We start from the raw sequence: 26,971 nt of genomic DNA on the forward strand, positions 1-26,971 counted from the left end.
TCTGAGGTCAAATACCAACCAACTAAGAACAGCTTCTTCCCTGCTGCCATCAGACTTTTAAATAGACCTACCTCGCACTAAGTTGATCTTTCTGTATGTGGTGAACCATCGTTGGTTCCCACCAGGGTCTGGCCAGTACTATGAGTCTGTATATATGTTGCTGTTGGAGTTAGGGTTGGGTTGTTCTACATGTTACTGTTGGGGTTAGGGTTGGGCTGTTCTACCTGTAATATAGTTATTATGGTACATCCCAGTCGGGCTCCGCCTCCTGGGAGAGGTATAAAGGTCACTGCTCTGTCTGGGACCCTTCAGTCTGGGATCGTGTATTATATATGGTAGCTCTATTGTAGTAGTCAATAAAAGCCTTTATTTCCTCGAGCATCTCTAGCCTCGTGAGTTATATCGCGCATCACTGTACACCCTAGCTATGACTGTAACACTACATTCTGCACTCTCTCCTTTCCTTCTCTATGAACAGTATGCTTTTTCTGTATAGCGCACAAGAAACAATACTTTTCACTGTATATTAATACATGTGAATCAAATCAAAAGATCCCCTCCAAGCCATAGAGATTACTAGATCTTTGTGAGCTGGTTTCCTCAAGATCAGCATGCGGTACCATAATTTCACCGCTGGCTGTGAAATCTAGGCCCATAATTCACTTATGGTTTCTGTCTGTGGCATGGAACCTTTCTATACTGTTATCATTTCCTTTAAGACTGACCATATTAGAGTTCTGTTATCAACCATGCTGCTCTGTGACTTTCCTGGATGAAGGATGCATGTCCTTCTATTGACCTTGAGCCCTCAGTATGGAGCTGTTGGCCATCCATGATCATTTAACAGTGATGTGCTTGGTTAAAAATCCTTCATTACTCAGGGCAATTCTTCAGGTAAAAAGCACAGCAGTGATGAAAAATCCAGAAAGATGAAAAAAAAATGACCTGAGCAATCGAAAATGTTTATTATAGGAAAATTTACATACACACTTACCATCCTCAATTTTAAAATAGGACTCATGAACTGCACAAAACTGAAGGAAGTAGATGAGGCGTATATATGAAAATGTTTGTGGCTATAACCTGTGTAGGATTGAGAAGAGAATTGCTGGTGGTATAATCTCTGAATTCCGACTCTCGGTTTGTCATCGTTCATCCATTAATGAAGCCTCGGGGTGTAACAATGATAAAGTGCTGACCAGGCTCATCAGTCAAGATCCACAATAGGCTCACTTCACTCCCCATCCTGACAGTAATTAAATGTGGCTCTGGCCTGTCTCTGGTAATTGCTGCTGTGATTTAGGCTCTCACACTGAAGGCATCAGGGAATTTAGCCATGCTTTGCACTGGAAAAAACACTTCCTCTCCCCTCCAGACCGATTACAACCCATTAATGAGAACACTGGCTTAAAGAAAGCATTGGGCAGGTAAGGAATGTCCAGAGAGGGTAAAGGGAGGGGGTGGGGGTGGGGGGTGGGGGGTGGTGGGTGGTGGGGGTGGGGGTGGGGGGGGGGGGGGGGGGGGGGGGGGGGGTTGGGGGGGGGTGGGGGTGGGGGGGGAGTGAGGGGCAACGGTTGAAATGCTATTAGATTTGCAAATGTGTATATATCTATGGGGAGAGAGCGGGTAAATGGAGTTGAAATCAACCATGATTGAATGGTGGAGTGGACTCGATGGGCCGAATGGCCTTACTTCCGCTCCTATGTCTTATGGTCTTATATAAAATAAAATAATTTACAATTGTATGTGTATAACTTTCCAAGCATTGTGACGTTTATACAGATTGCTTTACATAAGCCGCTGAAGTTTAATTGGAATAGTTTTTGTTCAGCCTCTTATTGTTACTTCACAATGCAAGGGGAGTTTAATTGGGAAGTTTTCTATCTCCTTGCCACATGAATCTACTTTTGGTGCAAGGTTGAAGACTAGTTATAAATCTGACAACCATTGTATGTTTAAATGTGCATGGGTGCTCCAGTTTCCTCCCACAGTTAAAGGACATGCTGGTTAGGTGTATTGGCCATGCTAAATTCTCCCTCAGTGTAGCCAAACAGGTGCCGGAGTGTGGCGACTGGGGAATTTTCACAGTAACTTCATTGCAATGTTAATGTAAGCCATCCTTCACCGCTCCTTCACAGTGGCAAAGTCAAAATCCTGGAATTCCCTCCCTAACGGCATTGTGGGTCAACTCACAGCACGTGATGGCAGCAGTTCAAGACGGCAGCTCACCACCACCTTCTCAAGGGCAACTAGGGATGGGCAATAAATGCTGGCCAGTCAGCAGTGCCCATGTCCCACAACTGAATAAAAAATATATAAAAGGAGGTCCTCCTGCCCGAGACAGGTGGGGCCTACCTTCCACTAAAACGTTGCAAATACTTCAGTACTGTGACACCATTTTAACTAAGAAATCACATGGCCAGAGAAGAACTATATTGTTGCTTGTCCTGCTCACAAATGTCACAGGTGCCCTTTAGAGAGTTATGCACAGCTGCCTGATGACGACAAGTCTTCGCTTAATTATAGAATCCCGACAGTGCAGAAGAAGGCCATTTGGCCTATCAAGCCTGCACCAATTCTCTGCCAGAGCATCCCACCCAGATCTGTTTCACATATTTACCTCACTAATCCCCCTAACCTACGCATCTCAGGATACTAAGGGGCAACTTAGCATGGCCAATCCACCTAACCCGCACATCTTTGGACTGTGGGAGGAAACTGGAGCATCCGGAGGAAACCCATGCAGACACAGGGAGAACGTGCAAACTCCACACAGTCACCCGAGGCTGGAATTGAACCCTGGTGCTTGGCGCTGTGAGGCAGCAGTGCTAACCACTGTACCACCGTGCTACTGAAGAGCTGACAAAAGGTCTGTGGACAATTGTTAACATCGTGGACCGCAAAGGTTGGGTCAATTGTATCTTTGTGAGTTCTGTTTATTGTGTGAACACCTTAACAATAAATTCTTAAATAATTCCCACTGACCTTCAGAAGTGTTTCCCTGGACAAGGACAAAGACCCTGCACCTCTTCCCCCAAGCCTGTCCTCTCCTTCCTGATATATCAGTGAGTTTATTACTGGAATGCTCATGTTTAATTTAGCTGTAAATGTAATCAGTGATCCAGCATAAGGATGCAATCATTTCCCCTGACCTGGCAGCAGTCTAAGGGTTAAGGGATTTTTACTATCTAGATAGATTTGGATGCATTTATGATAGTATGACATTAACCATATCTTGCTGCAATAATCAAGTCCCCAAGCCCATGACTGAGATCAGAAACATCAATAAGCACCAGTTACAAACTTTGAATAGTTCTGAGAAACTGAATTAAATATTTTGGAGCAAAGATTGGTCATATTGAAAAACTAGGCTTCAGCAAAATATGTTCACAGAATTTTAATGCAAGAGGTCAATTCTGAACATACAAGAATGCCTGAGAGATCTGGTAAACATTAAAAGATAAGTAGATTTGTTTATAAAGCTAATACGTTGCTTATTGCAAGTCAAGTGACAAAAATTATTTTCTTTCCATCTTGTGCTAATTTGACTGCAGCAAATTGCATAACATCTAGTTATTATTATTTTTATTTGGAGCAGTTCTGAAAGTCAAGTATTTCATTTCATTCTACCTATCATCAGAAATATAAAGGAGAACATGCCCCTGTCTACATCAATGGGGACGAAGTAGAAATGGTCAAGAGCTTCAAGTTTTTAGGTGTCCAGATCACTAACAACCTGTCCTGGTTCCCCCCCCCCCCCCCCCATGCCGACACTATAGTTAAGAAATCCCACCAACGCCTCTACTTTCTCAGAAGACTAAGGAAATTTGGCATGTCAGCCACAACTCTTACCAACTTTTACAGATGCACCATAGAAAGCATTCTTTCTGGTTGTATCACAGCTTGGTATGGCTCCTGCTCTGCCCAAGACCGCAAGAAACTACAAAAAGGTGTGAATGTAGCCAAATCCATCACGCAAACCAGCCTCCCACCCATTGACTCTGCCTACACTTCCTGCTGCCTCGGAAAAGCAGCCAGCATAATTAAGGACCCCACGCACCCAGGACATTCTCTCTTCCACCCACTTCCGTCGGGAAAAAGATACAAAATTCTGAGGTCACATACCAACTGACTCAAAAACAGTTTCTTCCCTGCTGAAGTCAGACTTTTGAATGGACTTACCTTGCATTAAGTTGATCCTTCTCTACACCCTTGCTATGACTGTTACACTACATTCTGTAATCATCATCATACATCCCCATTTCTGACCTTCTGTTCCTCAAAATACTGCCATGGGATCTTCTACATTCACCTGCAGGAACAGCTGCGACCTTTCCTTCTCAATGAACGGTATGCTTTGCCTGTATACTTTTCACTGTATATTAATACATGTGACAATAATAAATCAAATCAAATCAAATCAAAGTTAATACACTGAAAAGTAATATACTGAATCACTATATCAGTGAACACCATCTGCTATATTCTAATATTGCATAAAACTGCTTGGTACAAGCTTTCAGTTCTGTTGTTAACTGTTGACCCTGCACCAGTAGAGCAGTAATTTTGTTACATCACCAGAAATTAACGCTTTCCCCATAGCTCAACTGGTAAAAGTATTGCTTTGTGCGTTTGTTGGGCCATAGAGACAATTCCTACTTTGGGCAAAGTTAGCAGCTAAGGCAAGGCAGCAGTGGGACTACTATAATTGTCCACAGTATTCTGAGCTAGGAAGAGGGTTGCTGTTCAGTGAACCTTGTTACAAAAGGCTTGCTTATGGACAGCATTGTGCTTGGCTACGATGTCCCGCATGGTAACATAGCCCCTGGCAGTCACTGCCTGGATTCACACAGTTTTTCCCAAGATACCCAAGGATTGCCAGCGCTTCTGGATCTCAACATGAGCTGTCACCTTCAGGACAGGAAGAGGAGATCTTACAATGCAACTTGCAATAAGTTGATCAACATTGTATGACGTTCATTTCAGTAATTATTGTCCTTCAGTTAACATCAATTATTTATCATCAAAATATTCAGGAAATAATTTGGGGGGAAGGCAGTGTAATTTTAAGAATGGTCAATGATATGGAAACAATTGATTTGTGCTTAATTTTACGGATAAGTCTTACCAATAAAAATGTAGCTTCGAGGTTTTTAGCAATGCAATTGTTTGGATTTCATCCGATGCCAACTTGTTTGTTCAACTCCAATCCATATATCTGCCTCATTTCTCTCAATTTTTTGTATAGGCAGCATGCCTTACTTGTCCAGCTGGAGTAATTGGAACAGATTAGCAAAAAAACATAAACTAAAGTGATCCCTGGCTGCATTGTGTTCAGCGAATTGGCTGTTTCAGCATACTGTGGATTACCTGTATCAACAGAGAACTTTACACTAGAAACCTTGAATGTGTTTGCCTCAGACATTATTCTCGTCACGCCTTTGCATAGGTAAGAAAAAAATCAATTAGTAATTCCTGCTTACAAGTTTCTGTTAATTTAATACAGATGAGTCCATTTAACAGCAAACCATTTTAATTAAATATAATTTCCACCTACTGCACAGAGGCATGCTTGTCATCAAATTCTAATTTTACACAATCATTTGTTAACAGTTAATTAAAATCAGACTCATTGCCTTCCTTTCTTTATTGTAGAAGTTGTTGGTAAAGAGAGCTTAAACTTTTGCAGACAGAAACATAGAAAATCAGAGCAGAAGTAGGCCATTCAGCCCTTCAAATCTGCTCTGCCATTCATTATGATCATAGTTGACCATTCAATTCAGTAACCTGTTCCAGCTTTTCCCCATACTCTTTGATCTTTTCAGCCCAAGAGCTATATCTTATTGAAAACGTACATTATTTTGGCCTCAACCGCTTTCTGTGGTGGAGAATTCCACAGGCTCATCGCTCTCTGGGTGAAGAAAGTTCTCCTCATCTCAGTTCTAAATGGTCTACCTTGTATCCTCAGACTATGACCCCTCATTCTGGACTCCCATTTGGCAACATCATTCCTGCATTTGCCCTGTCTAGCCTTGTTAGAATTTTATAGGTTTCTATGAATTCCCTCCGTCATTCTTGTAAACTCCAGTGAATATAATCCTAACTGATTCAATCTCTCCTCATAAGTCAGTCCCGCCATCCCAGAACTCAGTCTGGTAAATCTTCGCTGCACTCCCGCCACAGCAAGAACATCCTTCCTCAGATAAGGAGACCAAAACTGCACACAATATTCCAGGTGTCATCTCACAAGGGTTCTGTATAATTGCAGCAAGACATCCCTGTTCCTGCACTCAAATCCTCTTGCTATGAAAACCCACATACAATTTGCCTTTTTCACTGCCTGCTGCACTTGCATGCTTACTTTCATTGACTGGTATACAAGGACACTCAGGTCCAATTAATCCAATGCCTTATGTGTTCTGCAGGTTGTGTGTTAGGGTGAAATACTCCCTCACATTAGTCTGATGTAGAGCATACGGTATAAGGGGTGATCTGAAACCATGGCCTGAATTTTGTTTTTGTGGCAACTTGGTGGCAGCAGCCAATGAATTGGATGCTGATGGGGCAGCCATCATTTTACTGTGGCCATTAATGGGAGTGCATCTGGAAGAGGATGCAATGAAAATATGGCTCCCTCCCAGCCAGGTAAATGGGGTGTGAGGGCCCCAGCTAGGAGTGGGAGAGGTTTGGTGAGTGTGGGGGAAGTTGGCACATAGATGGCTACCGCCATAGGAGAAGGGTTTTTCTCAGACAACAACATATCCAAATAGGAGGGTTTTCCTCTCCAGAATGCGAGGGAGGGCTGCCAGAATTTATCTGGTGATTTGCCCACATGGCAAGGGGCCCCTTTGCAGCCTACAGGGCATCATTGGGTCTCTTCAGAGATGATGTTGTGCAACTTCCTGCAACACAACCTTGTTAGTTCTTTTTGTTAGGGTCATAGTGAGACACGGCTTCAGCCATTTTAAAATGTATTTATTTTGTTTTAGAAATTACCCATGAAGATATCTATATATTTCTAAAAATCAACAATCACAATCAACATTCTGTTAACAAAAAGGATAATGTAATTACTACCTTTATAATGAATCAGTACGGTAATCAGCGCTTGAAAGCCAGTTACGTTTAGAACGTTAGAAGGGCATTAGGAATGGATTCAAATACAAAATGGCAATCAAGTAAGCAAGTTGGTAACCCAGGGACTTCAGGCATTTACATTGCTATAAATTCAGGAGTTACTGAATGACAGGCTGAAGAATTCAGATGATATCAAACTGCAAGACCCAGAGTAATACCATTTCAACTTTTACACATAAATGTAATCTTGAATTACACCAAACATGTTCTATTTTCTATTCGATAGAAAAAAAAATTACAAAGACTTAAGGAGTCTTTTAAGCAGATGAAAATGGGAATGAGGTTTAGCTGTGGGAAGTTTTTTTGTTTCTCGTCCTGCACCTAGTATGCACGAGGCAGACTTTTATCTGTTTCCAAAGCGACGTTTATCCGGAACAGGTCACTAGTCTGTTGCCAGAGGCTTAAAGCTTGAGGGTTACTGCTCTGCCTTAAACATGGCTGACCAGGAATCTCTCCTATTCTAATCACTGGCCATTGGCATGTTGGAAGGATTTTGTATGTTGGTATTCAACCTGTTGACGGCTGTGTTATGAACACACTTTCCGTAACTATCAAATCCTGGGGTGGAACTCAAACCTGGAGCTTTTGACTCAGAGGCAGTACATTACCCATTGCACCACAAGACTTCCCAGCTGTGAAATTAGTGTTGAAATATTTGAAATGACAATGTGACAAAACTAAAATGTAAAAAGGAAATAACTAGCATTTATAAGCCTGTGTCATGTGCTATGGGGCATGTGTCACGTGCCAAAGGGCATGTGTCATGTGCTATGGGGCATGTGTCATGAGCTACGAGGCATGTGTCATGTGCTATATTGGGAAATCCTCACAGTGTTTTATATGAGATGTTGGTCCAAATGCTGGAGTTTGCAAAGCAAAAGTTTGGATCAGAAACAGCAAGTGACAACTGTCTCTGAAGCTTCTCTATGCTGCCCACAATTTGAACAACAAACTGCAACTCACCCAAGTCTGAGTTTCTGAATTCTGAAATGTGAGCATGGAGATAATCTTCTGATCAGGAGATGCAGCACCAATTCCCACAGGATCAGGTGTCTGTAACATTCTATATCTTTCCCAACCCAATTTGCAATGCAACATAACATAGTGGAGTAATGGATGTTCTATTCCCTCTTTTAAGAAGACAGACTCAACACAAATCTCTGCAATTGGCAGTGACATTGAAGTCTATAATTCTAACATAATCTTTGGTGAGAAGAATAAAGGTCAAACTTCATTCCCCGCTGTAAAAGAATCTGTATCTAATCCAGGATGACACTTCAGGAAGTGCTGAGTAGTCGGCACCCTACATCCCTGACAGTTCAGCAATTACACAAGTGTCAGAGATGCTGTCTTCTGGATGAGACATCAAAGTAAGATCTAATTGCCTATTCAGGTAGATGTAAAAGAACTCGTGGCACCATTGTAGAAAGAAAAAGGTACAGGAGTTTTCTTTACAACATGACTAACACAGAAAGCTGAAGTGTGACATTTTTCTTGAAACTTTCACTTGGACGAGTATAAGTGCCCCACAAGGATGGTTTAATCCTCTTTCACCCCAGCCCAGGCCATCTACCCCAGCCTCACCTGTGAGTCCCCTTCACCACATACCCCCCCCCCCCACTTCTCCCCAAGCCTCTTCATCTGGCTTACCTGAATCCTGGCAGAGGCCAAGAACGGGACCACTCGATTTTCTGGACGTTGCCACTTTCCGCCTAGGAAATATCCATGATATGAACTCGTACTGTCACAGTCAGGCAGGAAGCTAACAGATTCCAGTCATTTCCCACAAGAAAACGCTTGCTGTGAAATCTCCCCCAAATTGACTTCTTCTGTTTTCACTTTATGCCAAAGCCTATCATGGTTTGATGTAAATAGTGGTAGCTCATTAGTTAGTTGAAATTCCCTACTCATATTATTCTTTAAAACTCTGGTCCTATCTCAGTGAGAATAGATAATGCTTTGCCTTGGGGATTAATGAGAACAAAAAAGTTGATGCGACTAAACAAGCGAGCAAAACTAGTAATTTAAGTTAGTTAAGTTACAGTTAGTAATTTAATTTATTTGGTTATGAACCTACTCACATTTTTGCTCAATCTAAAATTTCAACTCTGTTGAGCAGTTCATTTATATTGCTTTATTGAAGGTTCTGAAAACACTTTTAAATTCATCAGGCTTCATCAGACACATATCTGGTATGGGTCAATCCCGTAAGCAAGCATTTGTTGGTAGGAAATAGTTAATCCGAGTTCCTTGAATTCTGACAGTGTTACATTTTCTACTGATTTCTCTTTGTACTATGATAATAGTAACCGTTAGTTTTTGCCTGTTGAGTAAGTACAACTCAATTTAGGTATAGGAACAAATGAACCTTTGAATTAAATCTGATCTTAAAGCAATGGTCAGCTTTGGCAATACTGTGCTGTTTGTAGCTACTCCTACCAGGGGATCTGCTGTCATGGCATGTCACACTGATCCGTCTTGCACCATCCTCACACATCCACTGTAGCTCATCTGCAACCATTCTGTGACATTCACCCCATCATTCAACTCTGCTTCAGTCAACCCCACTTTCTACTGCCCTCTACTTTGCCCTCGAGAAGAGATCTCTGTGGAGAAGATTCCTTTACTCACTCAAGGAAAACGCTTGAAGATAAGCACTTTCTTGAGAAAGTTGAGGAGTTACAGTAGTTTATGATAAAAAATAACTTGTTAAGACATTGACGAACAGGCAAACTCATTAAAATTATGGAATTTTACGAGGTAAACCTCCAAATTGTCATGTTGAGGGGATAAGGAAAAAATAGAAAATGTGGGTTTGATCAAGGTATCATCTACTTATTAAAATTCATCACTGTAAAATGCTTGAATTCCCTGGCTAAAACTTGCAAAGCTATGTCTAAGTCTGCGGTTTAATTGTCGGATGTTTAACAAACCTATGACATCTGACATTTAACTTTGCAATTCTTATTATTCCGATGAACAAATTATAAATAAGAACACCATTCCCTTAATACACTCCATATGAATCAGAATGCGACCTTGTATGCACCATAATTATTAATGTGGCATTGCTCACAGGGCTGAACAGAAAGCTTTGTAAACTGTAATCATCACAGAATTGACACACATCTTTGCATGTTCTCCTAGCTTTTGGATAGCAGAATGCACCATCAGGCTCAGAAGAAAATAAACATAAAATGAAAAATGAATCTGGCTGGGACTCAGATCAGAGACAACCAAGTGAGTTGATTGAAAGTTTAAATTAAGCAATATCAGAAAGTCAATCCGATAAGTTTCACCAGATTGGTGAACTCCATTTTTATCTAATAGGCATCCAAAGCCTATCTCATGGTTTGAGGTAAATAGTGGTAGCTCATTAGTTAGTTGAAGTTCCCTACTCATATTGTTCAAGTTAGTTAAGTTACAGTTAAAGGAATACAACGTATATGAACTTTGCTAACACTCCAAATAATATTGAACCTTGACTAGCATCTATTACATACATCAATTTTGTCTAACAGTTATAGAACTTTCAGCCAATGCCAATGGGCCACAAAGATATATATCCTAGCCATCGGAAGTTCAAACTTCTCGGGCAATTCCCAATGAGGTGAGTGCGCAGGACTTCTATAAGTTTCAGTTTATTTATTAATATCACAAGTAGGCTTACATTAACACTGCAATGAAGTTACTGTGAAAACCCCCTACTCGCCACACTCTGGCACCTGTTTGGGTACACTGAAGGAGAATTTAGTATGGCTAATGCACCTAACCACATCTTTCAGACTGTGGGAGAAAACCGGAGCACCCGGAGGAAACCCACGCAGACACAGGGAGAATGTGTAGACTCCACACAGACAGTGACCCCAAACCTGGAATCGAACCCGGGTCCCTGACTCTGTGAGGCAGCAGTGTTAGCCACGGTACCACCATGCCACCCTACGCACATCTCCAGTCATATGTCTGGTCTCCGAAGATCAGGCGACTGAAAGGTCTGGGCCATTATTTTCAAGACAAAGTCCACACACACAAGTCGCTGAAACAACTCCTGAAGGGCCGATTAAGGGCAATTAAAAGAAGTCGACTGGAACTGTCCAGTTGGTCTCCAGATCCTTCTAAGTATGAGGATAATTTTAACTACCTACAGGCGACCTTCCAGCAGCAGACCAACAGGGGCTACTACTTCAGGCAAATCTAGAGGCCTTCCCTGCCTGGCTGCCTGGGTGCTGCAGTAGTCAGAAGCCACCCTGTAGAGAAGTTCCCTCATAGCAGTGGCCTGGCTGCAAAATACATTCTTTTCGAATAAATTTTAAAAGCTCAGAGAGTGTCTCTACTTTAATGCGTTATCTCCCTAACTTACCTCCCATTAATGCCTGCCATTCCTCTCAAAATGGAATACCTCTCTGCTTTGCCCTTCAATTTCAAAAGCCAGCCCTATTTTTAATTGGATGCTAATTCAGCCTTTGGCCAATAATGGGGGAGGGGGGAGGTGTGGGGAAGAGGTGGAACCACATAGGGAAGAATTTTACACCCCGCAGAATTTTCCTGTCCCATCGAAGTCAATGGGCTTTTGAATGGCATGTCTCCGGAGTGGGGCCAAAAATCTCTACCCAGAAGCAACAAAACAATTAAAAGGTGGGAAATAAGAATTCTGGCCCAAACTGGTCTTGCATACTTTAAAATGGAACACCAGTAAAACTGGAACTGGTCTGAATTGGTCTTGTATACCTTAAACTGGAACACCAGTAAAAACTGAGAAATAAGAATACTGGTACAAACTGTGCTTTTTTTATCAGGTACCGTACAGTGACTGTTTCCCACATCATGTGGGCTTCTGACCCTCTGTAATGCATGACAGTGATGTTCAAGCCCCCAAGGTAAATCCTGCCCATAGTGTCTTTCGGGACATCTCAAATGCTCTATAGACAATTAAGTACCTTTGGAAGTATATTCACTGTTGTAATGTAGGAAACAAAGCTGCCAATTCACGCACAATTAACACATGCAGCAATATAATTATAAGCAGATCATTTTAGACATGTTGGTTTAGTGATACATATCAGTGAAGACAATGTTACGTACATTATAAACATAAATAATAAATTAATAATAGAGATATTCTCTTGATAGTTCAACTTTGTTTTCCAGGATGTGGAGATGCCAGCGTTGGGCTGGGGTGGGCACAGTAAGAAGTCTCACAACACCAGGTTAAAGTCCAACAGGTTTACTTGGCAGCATGAGCTTTCAGAGCATTGTTCCTTCATCAGGTGAGTGAAGAGTTGGGTCCACAAACAGAGCATATATAGACACATACTCAATTACAAGATAATGGTTGGAATGCGAGTCTTAACAGGTTAACAGCCCAGTTCCGCACACATGAGGACGGCCTCAACCGGGATCTTGGGTTCACGTCATAATATCTGTAACCTGGGCTTGCAAAATCTCACTAACCGTCCTGGCTTGAGACAATTCACACCTCTTTAATCTGTACTTAACCCTCTCTCCACTCGCATTTTCTGTACCTGTAAAGACTTGATTACCTGTTAAGATCACATTCTAACCATTATCTTGTAATTGAGTTTGTGTCTATATATGCTCTGTTTGTGTGGTGGACCTCAGTTGTGCCTTTGTCCTATATGGACCACCGTTGTGTGTGCTTGTCATACCTGGACACATCCCCTTCCAGTTTGGTTCCTTCCCTCGGCACCTAGTATAAAGGTGGCTGTCTCCTCCCCCTTGTTCAGTCCAGGTCGGTTATTTGTTGGGATCTGCTCCTGATTCTGTTGTGAATAAAAGCCTACACTTGTATTGGCACATCGGTAGTCTTTCGCCTTATTGATAGCGCATCAGTTTGCGAACCCAACTCTTCACTCACCTGATGAAGGAGAAGCACTCCAAAAGCTCATGCTACCATATAAACCTGTTGGACTTTAAGCTGGTGTTGTGAGACTTCTTACTTTGTTTTCCAGTACCTGGCAGTTTTATAAGAACCAGTTTGATCTCCAGTTTGTATGGTGTTAGTTGATCCTGTTTGCTAACAAGGCCCCCTCTACTGGGAGTCCTAATATGTGAATGTTAGATCACTCTGTATTCAATCGTGGTTCCTTCTTGCTGTAAGATAGCCTGCCGGCAAATGTCATCAAATCCCACACATAAAGCATGCATCCTGACCCTAGTTACGAATCAAACCTTTAAGAATGCATGAGCAAAGAAGAACATTTTTTAAAAAGATGTTTTTTTTTAAAAAAGAGGAGGTAACAAGTATAATATTGCAAATCAATGTTGTTGTTCTGCTGATGTCTATAAAATGAAAAGTAATTACTCTCGCAAATCATGACATCACCAAAATCAGTCACTTGAATCCCTGTCTTGTAAATCACTGCTAAGCAACCATTGTTCGATAGATGTTTGTAATAGTGGCTTTGTCAATTATTTTTCTTTTTGCTGAGTTTTTTTTCTACAATTTAAGCATGTATGGCAAACATAATCTCCAATATGTTAGTAAAATGAAATAAAGTAGCTTGTACAGAATGATGGTGGAACTTAAAAGAAACAGTATGAGTTAGTATAGTGTTGGTGTAGCTAACTCTGAGAGTGAGAGGAGAAATAAAATCCTCTTAATCTTGGGGGAAGGAGGTCAGTATTTTTTACAATAATGAGAGCAAGGAGCAGATAAGAGAGGAGTGTCATCGTCCCTGGTAAGCAAGTAATGGGCTTTTCATTTTTAAATTTTTAGTACAGTGGAATCCTTCATTTCCAAAGTGAAAAGTGCATTCTTTAAGATTATTTATAAGTGCTACAAGTGGGCATACATTAACACTGCAATGAAGTTACTGTGAAAATCCCCTAATCACCACACTTTGGCACCTGTTTGGGTACACTGAGGGGGAATTTAGCATGGTCAATGCACCTAACCAACATGTCTGTGGACTATGGAGGAAACCAGAGCACCCGGAGGAAACCCACGCAGACACAGGGAAAACATGGAGACTCACGCTGACAGTGACCCAAGCCGGGAATCAAACCCAGGTTCCTGGCGCTGTGAGACAGCAGTGCTAACCACTGTGCTACCATATTTTGGATGCAATTGGAGATTCTGGTGTAAACACTGGTTTGAAAACTGCTTTTCTCCCCACCAAGTTTCTACTCAAACTCATTTGTATATTGAACCAGCGCAGTCAGGTACCATTTTAAATCATTTGACTTTTTAAAAGTTAAATTTTAATTCCATAATATATTAAAGAGTGGTAAAGTTTGCTTAACATAGCTGAAAAGAGGTTTATCACCAAAAAAGAAGCATTTTAAAATTCCGCAATCTTTCGCATCAGTTATGCCAACATTGAGGGAATTGCCCCAAAGAAACCAATGTAATTGAGTGGAAACTCTAGGTGCTATTGTGTAATTTCAGAGAGGCAATGCAACACATTTAAAAGCTGAACACAATGAATTGACCCACCAGCCATGACGATTTAATAATTGAGAATCCAGTAATCATTTTGTGTCATGGATATTTTATACCATGGATTTTTAACAAACCCAGCTTTGGAATTGAGGTCAGGAATATCATGATCAGCATTGGTTACAGTGAAAATTGTATTCCCAACTTGACTTTGACAGGTTAATGAAATCACTTGATATTTATGTAAGTGGATAAGTTTACATGCAAAATTGTTTCTTTTCTGTTAACGGATCCAGGATTTGCATGTAGAGGCTCGGATAATAATTGACTGAAATGTCTTTGAAATGATACGCTAAAACCATCATTTTTTATTGAGTAAATGCTGGATTTTCATGTATCCAAAATTCAGTGCTGTGATTGGTCTCGTAGTAAGGTCAATGGTACCTGTTAATTGTAGTAACATTTAGCATAATCAGAATAATACCAATTATTTCCTCAGTCCCGTTTTTTGATGTTAATTATAAATGAGGGCAATATAATTTCAGAAGGGCACAAAACCCTCAATACAGTGCACGCTTTGTTGTTGCAATTCATGTTTTGTATTCAAAGCAGGGGTGGGCAATACTTTTCACGGGGATCCACATAAAAATTTTGGTATGTGGTTGCGGGCCCATATTGGGATGGCACAGTGGTTAGCACTGCTGCCTCACAGCACCAGGGACCTGGGTTCGATTCCCAGCTCGGGCCACTGTCTGTGTAGTCTGCATGTTCTCCCCAAGTCTGCGTGGGTTTCCTCCATGTGCTCTGGTTTCCTCCCACAGTCCGAAAGACATGCTGGTTAGGTGCATTGACTATGCTAAATTCTCTCTCAGTGTACCTGAACAGGCGCCACAGTGTGGCGACTAGGGGATTTTTACAGTAACTTCATTGCAGCGTTAATGTAAGCCCACTTGTGACAACAATAAATAAAGCTTAACCTTTAAAATTATCTCACCATCTAAAAAAATATTTCTCTACTCAATGTGAAGAGGAAAGTCTCGCGTGAGCATCAACAAGGGAGGTGAAGTTAGATGTCTTCTCTGTTGTGGCACTGAGGAGAACTGCTACAATGTGGTCATCACTGATGGTGAATCTGTTCCTTGATTTTATTGAATTCCATAATAGAAAATCTCTGTTCGCACATGTGAGATTCAGGGTAGACCATTTAGGGTGGAGGTGAGGAGACATTTCTTCACACAAAGAGTGGTGAGCCTGTGGAATTCATTACCACAGGAAGTAGTTGATGCCAAAACATTGGATGTACTCAAGAGGCGGCTGGATATAGCACTTGGGGCGAATGGGATCAAAGGTTATGGGGAAAAAGCAGGATTAGGCTATTGAGTTGGATAATCAGCCATGATGCCATTTTGGGTGGCACGGTGGCACAGTGGTTAGCACTGCTGCTTCACAGCTCCAGGGACCTGGGTTCGATTCCCGACTTGGGTCACTGTCTGTGTGGAGTTTGCATATTCTCCTTGTGTCTGCGTGGGTTTCCTCCGGGTGCTCCGGTTTCCTCCCACAGTCCAAAGATGTGCGGGTTAGGTTGATTGGCCATGCTAAAATTACCCTTAGTGTCCTGAGATGTGTAGGTTAGAGGGATTAGCAGGTAAATATGTAGGGATAAGGGGGTAGGGCCTGGGTGGAATTGTGGTCGGTGCAGACTTGATGGGCCGAATGGCCTCTTTCTGTACTGTAGGGTTTCATTTCTATGAATGGCGGAGCAGGCTCGAAGGGCCAAATGGCCTCCTCCTACTCCTATCTTCCATGTTTCTATGTTTCTACATAAGTTGACCCAAACAGTACAAGCATATTTTGGGTATGGACTCTGATCTTCGGGAAGTGCTGTTCACTGAGAAATGTGTAAAACATCGGAAATGGTGCTGACTTGAAGCACTCCACAAACCGTAAGTCAGACGGCAAGTCAATAAGCTCAAGTTGGAGGTCACTTGGAGCGTTGTCTACATTGCATGTGAAAGGGGAGGAGATCATGTCATCTTCCATCACCCTAAAATCCTCAAAGTGTTGGGAAAATTCAGCATGCGAAGCAAGCAGCAGTGACACATATCTTTCCAGGTTTCGATCAGATGTTGCAATCTGTTGCAACGTAAAGCCTGTGAACTTCATGCCTTCAATTTGACAGGAGAAAAAGAGCAAATTTGTCATGAAAGCCTCGAGTTCATGTCGTGAGCAAAAGTTCCTTTCCTTGTAGTTTAGAATTTAGTTCATTTATGTGTTTCAGGACATCAATGGCAAGCATGAAACCAGCCAGCCAGTTCACATCATTCAACTGAGGAAAATCCATGGGAGGATCTTAACTGTCGTTCACACCACACTCCCGCAGCAAGGTTGGAGAATTTGGTGCCCAGCTGAATCTCTGTTCACTGCAGGGGGTTGGGAAAATCTCGCCACCGTGAACGGTGGTAACATTTCGTCCCTCATCTTTACATTTCATTTGCGAAAACAAATCAATCTTTGCCTTCAGTTCTCACATTCTTTTCAGAACATTCTCCAAATGAAGGCATCTAGCAGTTATATAGTAGAGAACATTTGTGCACTCTGACTCAAATTCCTCTGACAAAGAGACAAATTGCCTGTGATTTCATGTTTATTGACTGTGAATTTGTGGAATGTCTGAGAGATGGTTTTTTGGAGCAGCTTGTGACAGAGCTGGCTAGGGAACAGGCAATTCTGGATTTGGTGATGTGGCAGACTTGATTTGTGAATTTAAGGTGAAGGAACCCTTAGGGAGCCGTGACCACAATATGATAGAATTTACCCTGCAGTTTGAGAGGGAGAAGCTGGAATCAGATGTAACGGTATTACAATTAAATAAAGATAACTACAAAGATTAAAGGGGGGAGGGGCTGGCCAGAGTTGATTGGAAAGGGAGCCTCGCAGGGAAGACAGTGAAACAGCAATGGCAGGAGCTTTTGAGAGTTATTCGGGAGACACAACAGAAATTCATCCCAAGGAGGAGGAAACATGCTCAGGGGAGGACGAGGCATCCATGGCTGACGACGGAAGTCAAGGACAGCATAAAAGCAAAAGAAAAACATAGTGGCGAGGATTAGTGGGAAGCCAGAAGATTAGGAAGCTTTAAAAGCGAGCAGAGGACGACTAAAAAAGCAATAAGGGGGGAGAAGATGAAATATGAGTGTAAGCTAGCTAGTAATATAAAAGAAGATAGGAAGAGTTTTTTTCAATATATAAAAGGTAAGAAAGAGGCAAAAATAGACATTGGACCACTGGAAAATGAGGTTGGAGAAGTAATAATAGGAAACAAGGAAATGGCAGAGGAACTGAAGAGTTACTTTGCGTCAGTCTTCACAGTGGAAGACACCAGTGGGATACCAGAGCTCTAAGAGAATCAGGGGGCACAGGTGAGTGTAGTGGCCATCACTAAGGAGAAGGTTCTGGAGAAACTGAAAGGTCTGAAGGTGGATAAATCACCTGAATCGGATGGACTACACCCCAGGGTTCTAAAAGAGATAGCAGAGGAAGTTGTGGAGGCATTGGTGGTGATCTTTCAGGAATCACTGGAGGCAGGGAGGGTCCCAGAGGACTGGAATGTAACACCGGTGTTTAAGGAAGGAGGCAGCAGACAGGAAATAAAAGGCCAGTTAGCCTGACTTCGGTCATTGGCAAGATTTTAGAATCCATTATTAAAGACGAGATTGCAGAGTACTTGGAAGCGCATGATAAAATACGACTGAGTCAGCACGGCTTCATCAAAGGGAGGTCATGTCTGACAAATCTGTTAGAGTTCTCTCAGGAGGTAACAAGGAAGTTAGATAAAGGAGAAACAGTGGACGTGATTTATTTAGATTTCCAGAAGGCTTTTGACAAAGGGCCCGATTTTACCATTTCGGGCGCGTAATCGCGGTAAAGTCGGGCGTCGGGCCTTTAACGCGATCTGCACCCGAATCCGAGCAGATCGCGGCTTTACCAACACCCGATTCGGGCGCGGGTCCGGTCCGCACCTGAATCGGGCGGCCCAACGATTTAAATGCATTAGCATGCATTTAAATCGACTTAATGAACCGCGCGCCCAACTCTACCGCCAAATCCCATTTTACCGTCTTCTAGTCTGTTCCGGATCCGCGCTGTAAGCGACCTGCAGAATAAAAATCCGAAGCGGATTTCTATTCTGCAGGGGAACCTCCGAAGCCCATCCTCCTTGACCATCCTTCGCAGACGACCCCCCCCCCCCAACTAACCACACCGGCAGACCCCCCCCCCTCTGGATCAGACCCCCCTGGGAGGCAGGCCCCCCCCCCTGGCAGACAGCCTCCCCCACCGGGATCAGACTCCCCTGGGAGGCAGGGCCCCCTCAGCAAAGCACACCCCCAACATACCTCGATCGCTGGTCTCCCTCCACCATCCTTTTGACCTGCAGTCCTTCGAGAGCCTGCAGCACCTTCCTGGCCTTCTGTTGGCGTCCACCGGAGGAGAGGGGCAGGCTCAGATGGATCTCTAGTTGGCGGGGGGGGGAGGATGGGGGGGAGGATGGACTTGGGAGAATCTTGCAAACTGAAAATAATGTAGCATCTTCTTTGTGCTGCCTAATTATCTATGGGAAAGTAAATTTAACTACAGTGTCCTAGTGAGCAATTAGTGACCTGTATAATACATTTGTGATCTGTAACTGGATTGTTGATGTCCCTGTAGCCATGAGCCAGGTGCTCAAATGTTCAGAGTCATGTGGTGAATTTGGAAGAATTGTCCCCGTGGTGGAACTTGGTTGGAAATAAGATTCAAGGAGATTACTAAATCTGGGAAATCAACCATAGTGAAAAGAAGTTTGTATTGGCAACTCTTCTCTCACATTCCATGGCAGATGTGCCCCTACTTATGAATGTGATTTGCATGGGCAACATTGGGTGCAGCTAATCTGCCTCTGGAGCAGCCTTGGATCCTTTCTTTCATCTTGTTTTCATCTGAACATTGTACAGAATTAGAGGAATTCCCTTTGGAAGATAATGTCAAAATTATAATCGCAGGAACTAAAAACCTGACAGTCAAAAATTTGGGAAAATATTTCAAAATATATATCCCCCCATCCATATTTTGAAATATTTTCCCATATTTTTGACTGTCAGGTTTTTAGTTCCTGCGATTATAATTTTGACATTATCTTCCAAAGGGAATTCCTCTAATTCTGTACAATGTTCAGATGAAAACAAGATGAAAGAAAGGATCCAAGGCTGCTCCAAAGGCAGATTAGCTGCACCCAGTGTTTCCCATGTAAATCACATTCATAAATAGGGGCACATCTGCCATGGAATGTGAGAGAAGAGTTGCCAATACAAACTTCTTTCCCAGATTTAGTAATCTCCTTGAATCTTATTTCCAACCAAGTTCCACCACGGGGACAATTCTTCCAAGTTCACCACAGGACTCTGAACATTTGAGCACCTGGCTCATGGCGACAGGGACATCAACAATCCAGTTACAGATCACAAATGTGTTATACAGGTCACTAATTGCTCACTAGGACGCTGTAGTTTAATTACCTTTCCCGTAGATAATTAGGCAGCACAAAAAAGATGCTACATTATTTTCAGTTTGCGAGATTCTCCCAAGTCCATCCTCCCCCCACATCCTCCCCCCTCTCTGCTCTCTCTGCTGTTTTTTTTCTTTCGCGCCCGGGCGCGCTGCTTCAGATTTTTTTTCGAACTGCGCATGCGCAGTTCAGAGCTCCGATCATTCCAGCAGCGCTAAGCCCGCCCACTGCACGGATCGGACTGGAGCCGGCAAAAAGCGTATGGGCACGCTGCAAAGAGGATTCCGGGCTCAGATCTGCATTACGCCTGGATCCGGCCCTTGGACTCCAAATGGTAAAATCGGGCCCAAAGTGTTGCAGAGGAGACTGTTAAATAAGTTAAGAGCCCATAGTGTTAAGGGTAAGATCCTGGCATGGGTAGAGGATTAGCTGACTGGCAGAAGGCAGAGAGTAGGGATAAAGGGTCTTTTTCAGGATGGCAGCTGGTGACTAGTGGTATGCTCAGGGGTTGGTCTGGGACCACAACTTTTCACAATATACATTAACAATTTGGAAGAAGGAACTTAAGGCACTGTTGCTAAGTTTGCATATGATACAAAGATATGTAGAGGGACAGGTAGTGTTGAGGAAGCAGGGGGGCTGCAGAAGGACTTGGACAGGTTAGGAGAGTGGGTAAAGAAGTGGCAGATGGAATACAATGTGGAAAAGTGTGAGGTTATGCACTTTGGAAGGAGGAATGGAGGCATAGACTATTTTCTAAATGGGGAAATGTTTAGGAAATTAGAAGCACAAAGGGACTTGACAGTCCTTGTTCACGATTCTCTTAAGGTTAACGTGCAGGTTCAGTTGGCAGTAAGGAAGGCAAATGCAATATTAGCATTCATGTCAAGAGGGCTAGAATACAAGAGCGTGGATGTCCTCTTGAGGCTGTATAAGGCTCTGGTCAGACCCCATCTGGAGTATTGTGAGCAGTTTTGGGCCTCGTATCTAAGGAAGGATGTGCTGGCCTTGGAAAGGGTCCAGAGGAGTTCGCAAGAATGATCCCTGGAATGAAGAGCTTGTCGTACGAGGAACAGTTGAAGACTCTGGGTCTGTACTCGTTGGAGTTTAGAAGGATGAGGGGGAATCTCATTGAAACTTACAGGATACTGCGAGGCCTGGATATAGTGGATGTGGAGAGGGTGTTTCCACCAGTAGGAGAAACTAGAACCAGAGGGCACAATCTCAGACTAAAGGGACAATTCTTTAAAACAGAGATGAAAAGGAATTTCTTCAGCCAGAGAATGGTGAATCTGTGGAACTCTTTGCCGCAGAAGGCTGTGGAAGTCAGGTCATTAAGTGTCTTTAAGACAGAGATAGATAGATTCTTGATTAATAAGAGGATCAGGGGTTATGGGGAAAAGGCAGGAGAATGGGGATGAGAAAATTATCAGCCATGATTGAATGGCGAAGCAGACACAATGGGCCGAGTGGCCTAATTCTGCCCCTATGTCATATGGTCTTATGGTCTTATAAAGCTCATGCTCTACTAAGGTTGAGGAGTTTTATAACTGTGTCTATGACATTGGTTAGTTTCAGAACACTTTTTCAGAGAACCACTTTTTTTTAATTTGTTCACGTGATGTGGGCATCACTGGATAATCCAGCATTTGTTGTCCATCCCTAATTGCCCTTGAACTGAGTGGCTGGTTTGAGGACATTTAAGAGTCGACCACATTGCTGTGGATCTGGAGTCACATGTCGGCCAGACCAGGTAAGGATGTCCCTCAAAGGCATTAGTAACCCAGATGGATTTTTAATAGCTCGGCACAACATCGTGGGCCGAAGGGCCTGTTCTGTGCTGTACTGTTCTATGTTCTATGTAATAACAATCAACAATGGTTTCATGATCATTGTTAGACATTTAATCATAAATCATTCCAGATTTTTTTTATTGAATTCAAATTTCACCACCTGCCATGGTGGGATTTGAATCTGGCTCCGCAGATCATTTCCTTGGGTCTCTGGATTACTAGTCTAGTGACAATACCACTATGCCACTGCCTTAGTGAATAATGTGATGCAGCATAATAAATTTTTGCCTTGGGTTCATTTATTTCACATGGTCCTGAATTCTATTCAACAATCCAACATTGTTGCACTTGCGGCACGGTGGTGCAGTGTTAGCCTCAGTGGTTAGCACTGCTGCTTCACTGCGCCAGGGATCCAATTCAATTCCGGTCTCGGGTCGCTGTCTGTGTGGAACTTGTATGTTCTCCCCATGTCTGTGTGGGTTTCCTCTGGGTGCACTGTAAGTTTTTCGGGCAACTCAGGCCTTTGTTATGAGCTGGGAAAAGGACTTGAACCCTAAAGAACTGTGAAAGTGGCCACACTTGGCTGTAGGACTTGACCAAAAATGTCCCAGGGAGCCCAGCCAGCCTGTGTGTGTGTGTGAAGGGGCCCAGTCCAAAAATTGCAAGCAGCCAGAACCAGACAGACTGCTGATTAGGTTATCAGCAGCACAAAAGGACCTGACGACATCACCAGACTAGGCCGGCAGCAAGACAATGCACCTGGTCTGGACTCAATACAGGTGATAATGGCCTTGTCCCAGAGCGAGGAGAAGCCCATTTCCCTAATGGGAAAATAATTAAATGATCTCCGATGGAACAATACAGGACAGCAAGGGACCTATCACCTGGGATGGGACCATCTGGTCTCTATGGACTGTAAGATCGCAGCTGCAGATAACCCTAGCAAGCCTTTGTCTGTGGAAACTGCCGGTTGGAAGGGGGGCGGAGTTGGCAGGAAAAGAATTCAAGTTTACAATATAAAAGGATGGCCAGGCCGGCCATTTCTTCTCTCTTTTCTCTTCGGACCAGCATGACAGCACCCTCCTGTTCCTGCCTCTCGTTCAGCACGCAGCCCGAAGCCCACTGAGCAATTTAAACTAGGATCGTGAGTATCCCCTGGTAATTCCCGAAGTTCCCGAGATCATCATAGTGGATGAGGCTTTGGGGAAAGGGGGGGGCTTTTGCATGCATCTTTCATAGTTTAAGACACTGATAAACTTGTATAAAGTAAGAATTCCATTGCGTCCGTTTAGTTATAGTCTTATAGAGCATATAGTCTTGCATAGTTATAGTCTTATAGAGCATAAGGCATGGTGTGTTGTTTTCCTGGTGTTTGGTGACCTTTGACCTTGATGTTTTTATATATATATATATATATATATATCTTTGACTTCCGTTGGAGTCCGTTTTGATCTTTTCAATTTCTCACCAATGATCTCTGACTAAGTCACAATATAAATATTCCTTACCATAATTCCGGAGTCTAGAACTGAGGGTACCCTGGGCGCTTCGAAACCGCCCACTCAGGAAAGGCTGCCAGGTAGTGGATAGGCAGCAGTTTCCTTTTCTCTCTCTTGGGAGCGCTACTCTAGTGAAGTAGACGCAAGGTGGCCATTGTTCCATCGGCAAGAGAGAGAATCACTCGGGCATTGGTGGGGTTTGGGTGACGGAGAACCAAACCTAAAATAAGCCCAGCGGAGTTAAAAAGAGGGATCCCGCTACATCCCACAGTTCAAAGATGTACAGGTTAAGTTCATTGGCCATGCTAATACCAGTGGGGCTAACAGGGTAAATACATGGGCTATGGGGATAGGCCCTGGGTGGGGTTGTTGTCAGTGCAGGCTTGATGGGCCAAATTGCCTCCATCTGTACTGTAAGGATTCTATGATTTTTGCCGGTCAAGTTAAAGTTTCCATTGGTGGTCGCAGTCAGAAGGTCATCTCCTAATTCAGTCAACGCTTTTAGATGCTGTTATTTTCTGCTTTCAATCAATCTTTTCTGGTAGTTGTGTTTCTCAATGACTGCATTGAAGCCAGCTCCTCGGTAAAGTCAACATTTTTTGGAACGCCTTGAATGGAAATCAACAATTGAATTGTGTCTTTTACATCTCAGCTCTCAGCGAGTGCCAGAGTGAAGTGAGACAGATAATTTATCTCGCTTCGTACCTGCTGGTCCAAGTTCTCTGAGATTTCTTCTGCACATTTCGTCACAGTTCCCCTTGATGGTGAAACTTTTTCAAACTGCCTCTTGCCTGGACACAATATTGCAGCAGAGTCAACCAAATATTCCTTGGCGGATTCTCCCTCGGAGAATAGCTTGCTGTTTTGGGCAATTTTATATGCAATCATGTCGCTCGCTCTGATAATTGGATCTTGTGGTGTATACAGCCTGCTTAAAAACAACCTTTGCGCTTTTTTCATTTGAACAAACATCTCATGCGATTGACTAGCTGCATGCTTGCTCTCGACGTTGATGCACTATCAATCAAGCAAAGACTAGTTTGTATGCAAGAACAAATAGGCTTTTATTCACAAAAGACTTGGAGCACACCCATGCTGATGAACTGGTCCAGAGACTGAGGCAGGGGGGTGGGGAGCAGTCACCTTTATACCTGGACATGGGGGGAGGAGTCTCAGGCAGGGCCGGCAGGGGCATGTCCAGGCATGTCACACACACACACACACACACACAGGCAATAAGCTAACAGTGGTTTACCACAGACGTGTCGGTTCAAATTGTATTCTTTGAATATAGCAGAACTTTCTTTGCAAACTAAGCACAAAGCTTTCCCTGCTCCATCCATAAAGAAATATTTGGAAGTCCACTCCTTATTAAACACTCAGCAATCACCGTCTACTTTCCTTTTCTTTGTCAAACTCACGTTTGTATTTTATCCCTCCACCGATGTGAGGCAAATGTGAATGCCTGCAAAACTGACAACTGTACAACTAATTTTTGCTGGGCTCCCGTGCTAAACCATTAGCTGTTATGATTAGTAACGCGATCACAGCATCCAATCAAAGGCCCATACCTTGCTTACATTTTAATGCTTCTGTACAACCTGTGCTGATAAAGTACATTTTGATTAAAATGCAAAGATCTGGGGGACGATTCTCCCAGCCTGCTGTGCTGCTTTAGCAGCTCATCGGGCTGGGAGAGAGAAGCAGAGGCCGTTTAGCGTCTGTCCGCTAGGTGCCTTGGCCTCCGCACATCTCCCACCGCTGGGTTTCCAGCATCATCAGTTCCTCGTCGGAAATCACTTAGAAACATAGAATCTGCAGTGCAGAAGGATGCATTCGGCCCATCAAGTCTGCACCGACCACAAACCCACCCAGGCCCTATCTTCATAACCCCATGCATTTACCCTAGCTAGTCCCCATGACACTAAGGGGGCGGGGGGGGGATCGAGGCGGTCTGGGGTGGAGGGCGTTAGGGCTGGCATGGACATGAACAGAAGGCCAGCGATCATGGGGGTGCAGGGGGGTGGGGGGGGGGGGTGGCAGGGGGATCGGAGGGGCAGTGATGGAGCTGAAGAGGCTGGCCAGCAATGAAGATGACAGTCTCCCCAGCGGGCACAGGCCCCGCCCCTGAAATGTAATGAGATTCACATTAATGCACTCTGCTCTGCACAGAGCTGTGGGAAACTCTTTGTTTTTTAACAGAAAATACTGTTAAAAAAACCAATGGGAGTTACTCCAGTTTTCAACGCAAATTTGGCACTTAGAACGTTTTTCGGAGAATATCAGCCCTGGTTTTCTGGTTTTTGTTTTTCTTTGGTCTGGGAGTCACGGTGGGCCGGACAGAAGTGATATATGGGCAGATACAGCCCCGGGGGCCATATTTTGCCCAGCCCGCCTTAAAGAGTGACATCTATGCAAATATGCATTCTGGTCATTTGTATATCTGTTATAATTAGTCTCCCTGATTATTAACTTTCTTTTCTATCAGTCCTTCTGGGTAATGCAGTGTACCAAGGTGTCCAACACTCTGCAATGCTTAGCCACTGACTCACTCCCTCTTTCTGCTTCCTTGTGTTTGATTCCTCTCACTTCAACTTTGATATTAGGAAACAAGGCCACAGCAAACCCTGGAACACCTACATAACAAAGACACCTATGTCAGACTCCTACTCATAGACTACAGCTCAGCTTTTAACACCATTATTCCTGTGAGACTCATCCCCAAACTTCGTGACCTGCGGCTCGGCTCCTCCCTTTGCAACTGGATCCTAGACTTCCTAACCCACAGAGCACAGTCAGTAAGGAGAGGGAACAACACCTCCTCTACGATCATCTTCAACACCGGTGCCCCACAAGGCTGTGTTCTCGGCCCCTTACTATACTCCTTATACACCTATGACTGTGTGGCCAAATTCCCCTCCAACTCAATTTTCAAGTTTGCTGATGACAACACCGTTGTGGGTCGGATCTTAAACAATTATGAGATAGAGTACAGGAAAGAGAGAATCCGGTGAACTGGTGCAATGACAATAATCTCTCCCTCAATGTCAATAAAACAAGGAGATAGTCATCAACTTCAGGAAGCATAGTGAAGGGCATGCCCCTATCCACATCAATGGGGATGAAGTAGAAATGGTCGAGAGCTTCAAGTTTTTAGGTGTCCTCACCAACAACCTGTCCTGATCCCTCAATGCAGATGCTATAGTTAAGAAAACCCGCCAATGCCTCTACTTTCTCAGGAGACTAAGGAAATTTGGCATGTCCACTACAACTCTCATCAACTTCGACAGATGCACCATAGAAAGCATTCTTTCTGGTTGTATCACAGCTTGGTATGGCTCCTGCTCTATCCCAAGACTGCAAGAAACTACAAAGGGTTGTGAACGAAGCCCAGTTCATCAATCAAACCAGCCTCCCATCCATTGACACTGTCTACAATTCTCGCTGCCTCGGAAAAGCAGCCAGCATAATCAAGGACTCCATGCACCCCGGACATTCTCTTTTCCACCTTCTTCCATCAGAAAAAAGATACAAAAGTCTGAGATCATGTACAACCGACTCAAGAACAGCTTCTTCCCTGCTGCCATCAGACTTTTGAATG

This window comes from Mustelus asterias, chromosome 14, assembly GCF_964213995.1.
Source record: "Mustelus asterias chromosome 14, sMusAst1.hap1.1, whole genome shotgun sequence".
In the NCBI taxonomy this organism is placed as follows: Eukaryota; Metazoa; Chordata; class Chondrichthyes; order Carcharhiniformes; family Triakidae; genus Mustelus; species Mustelus asterias.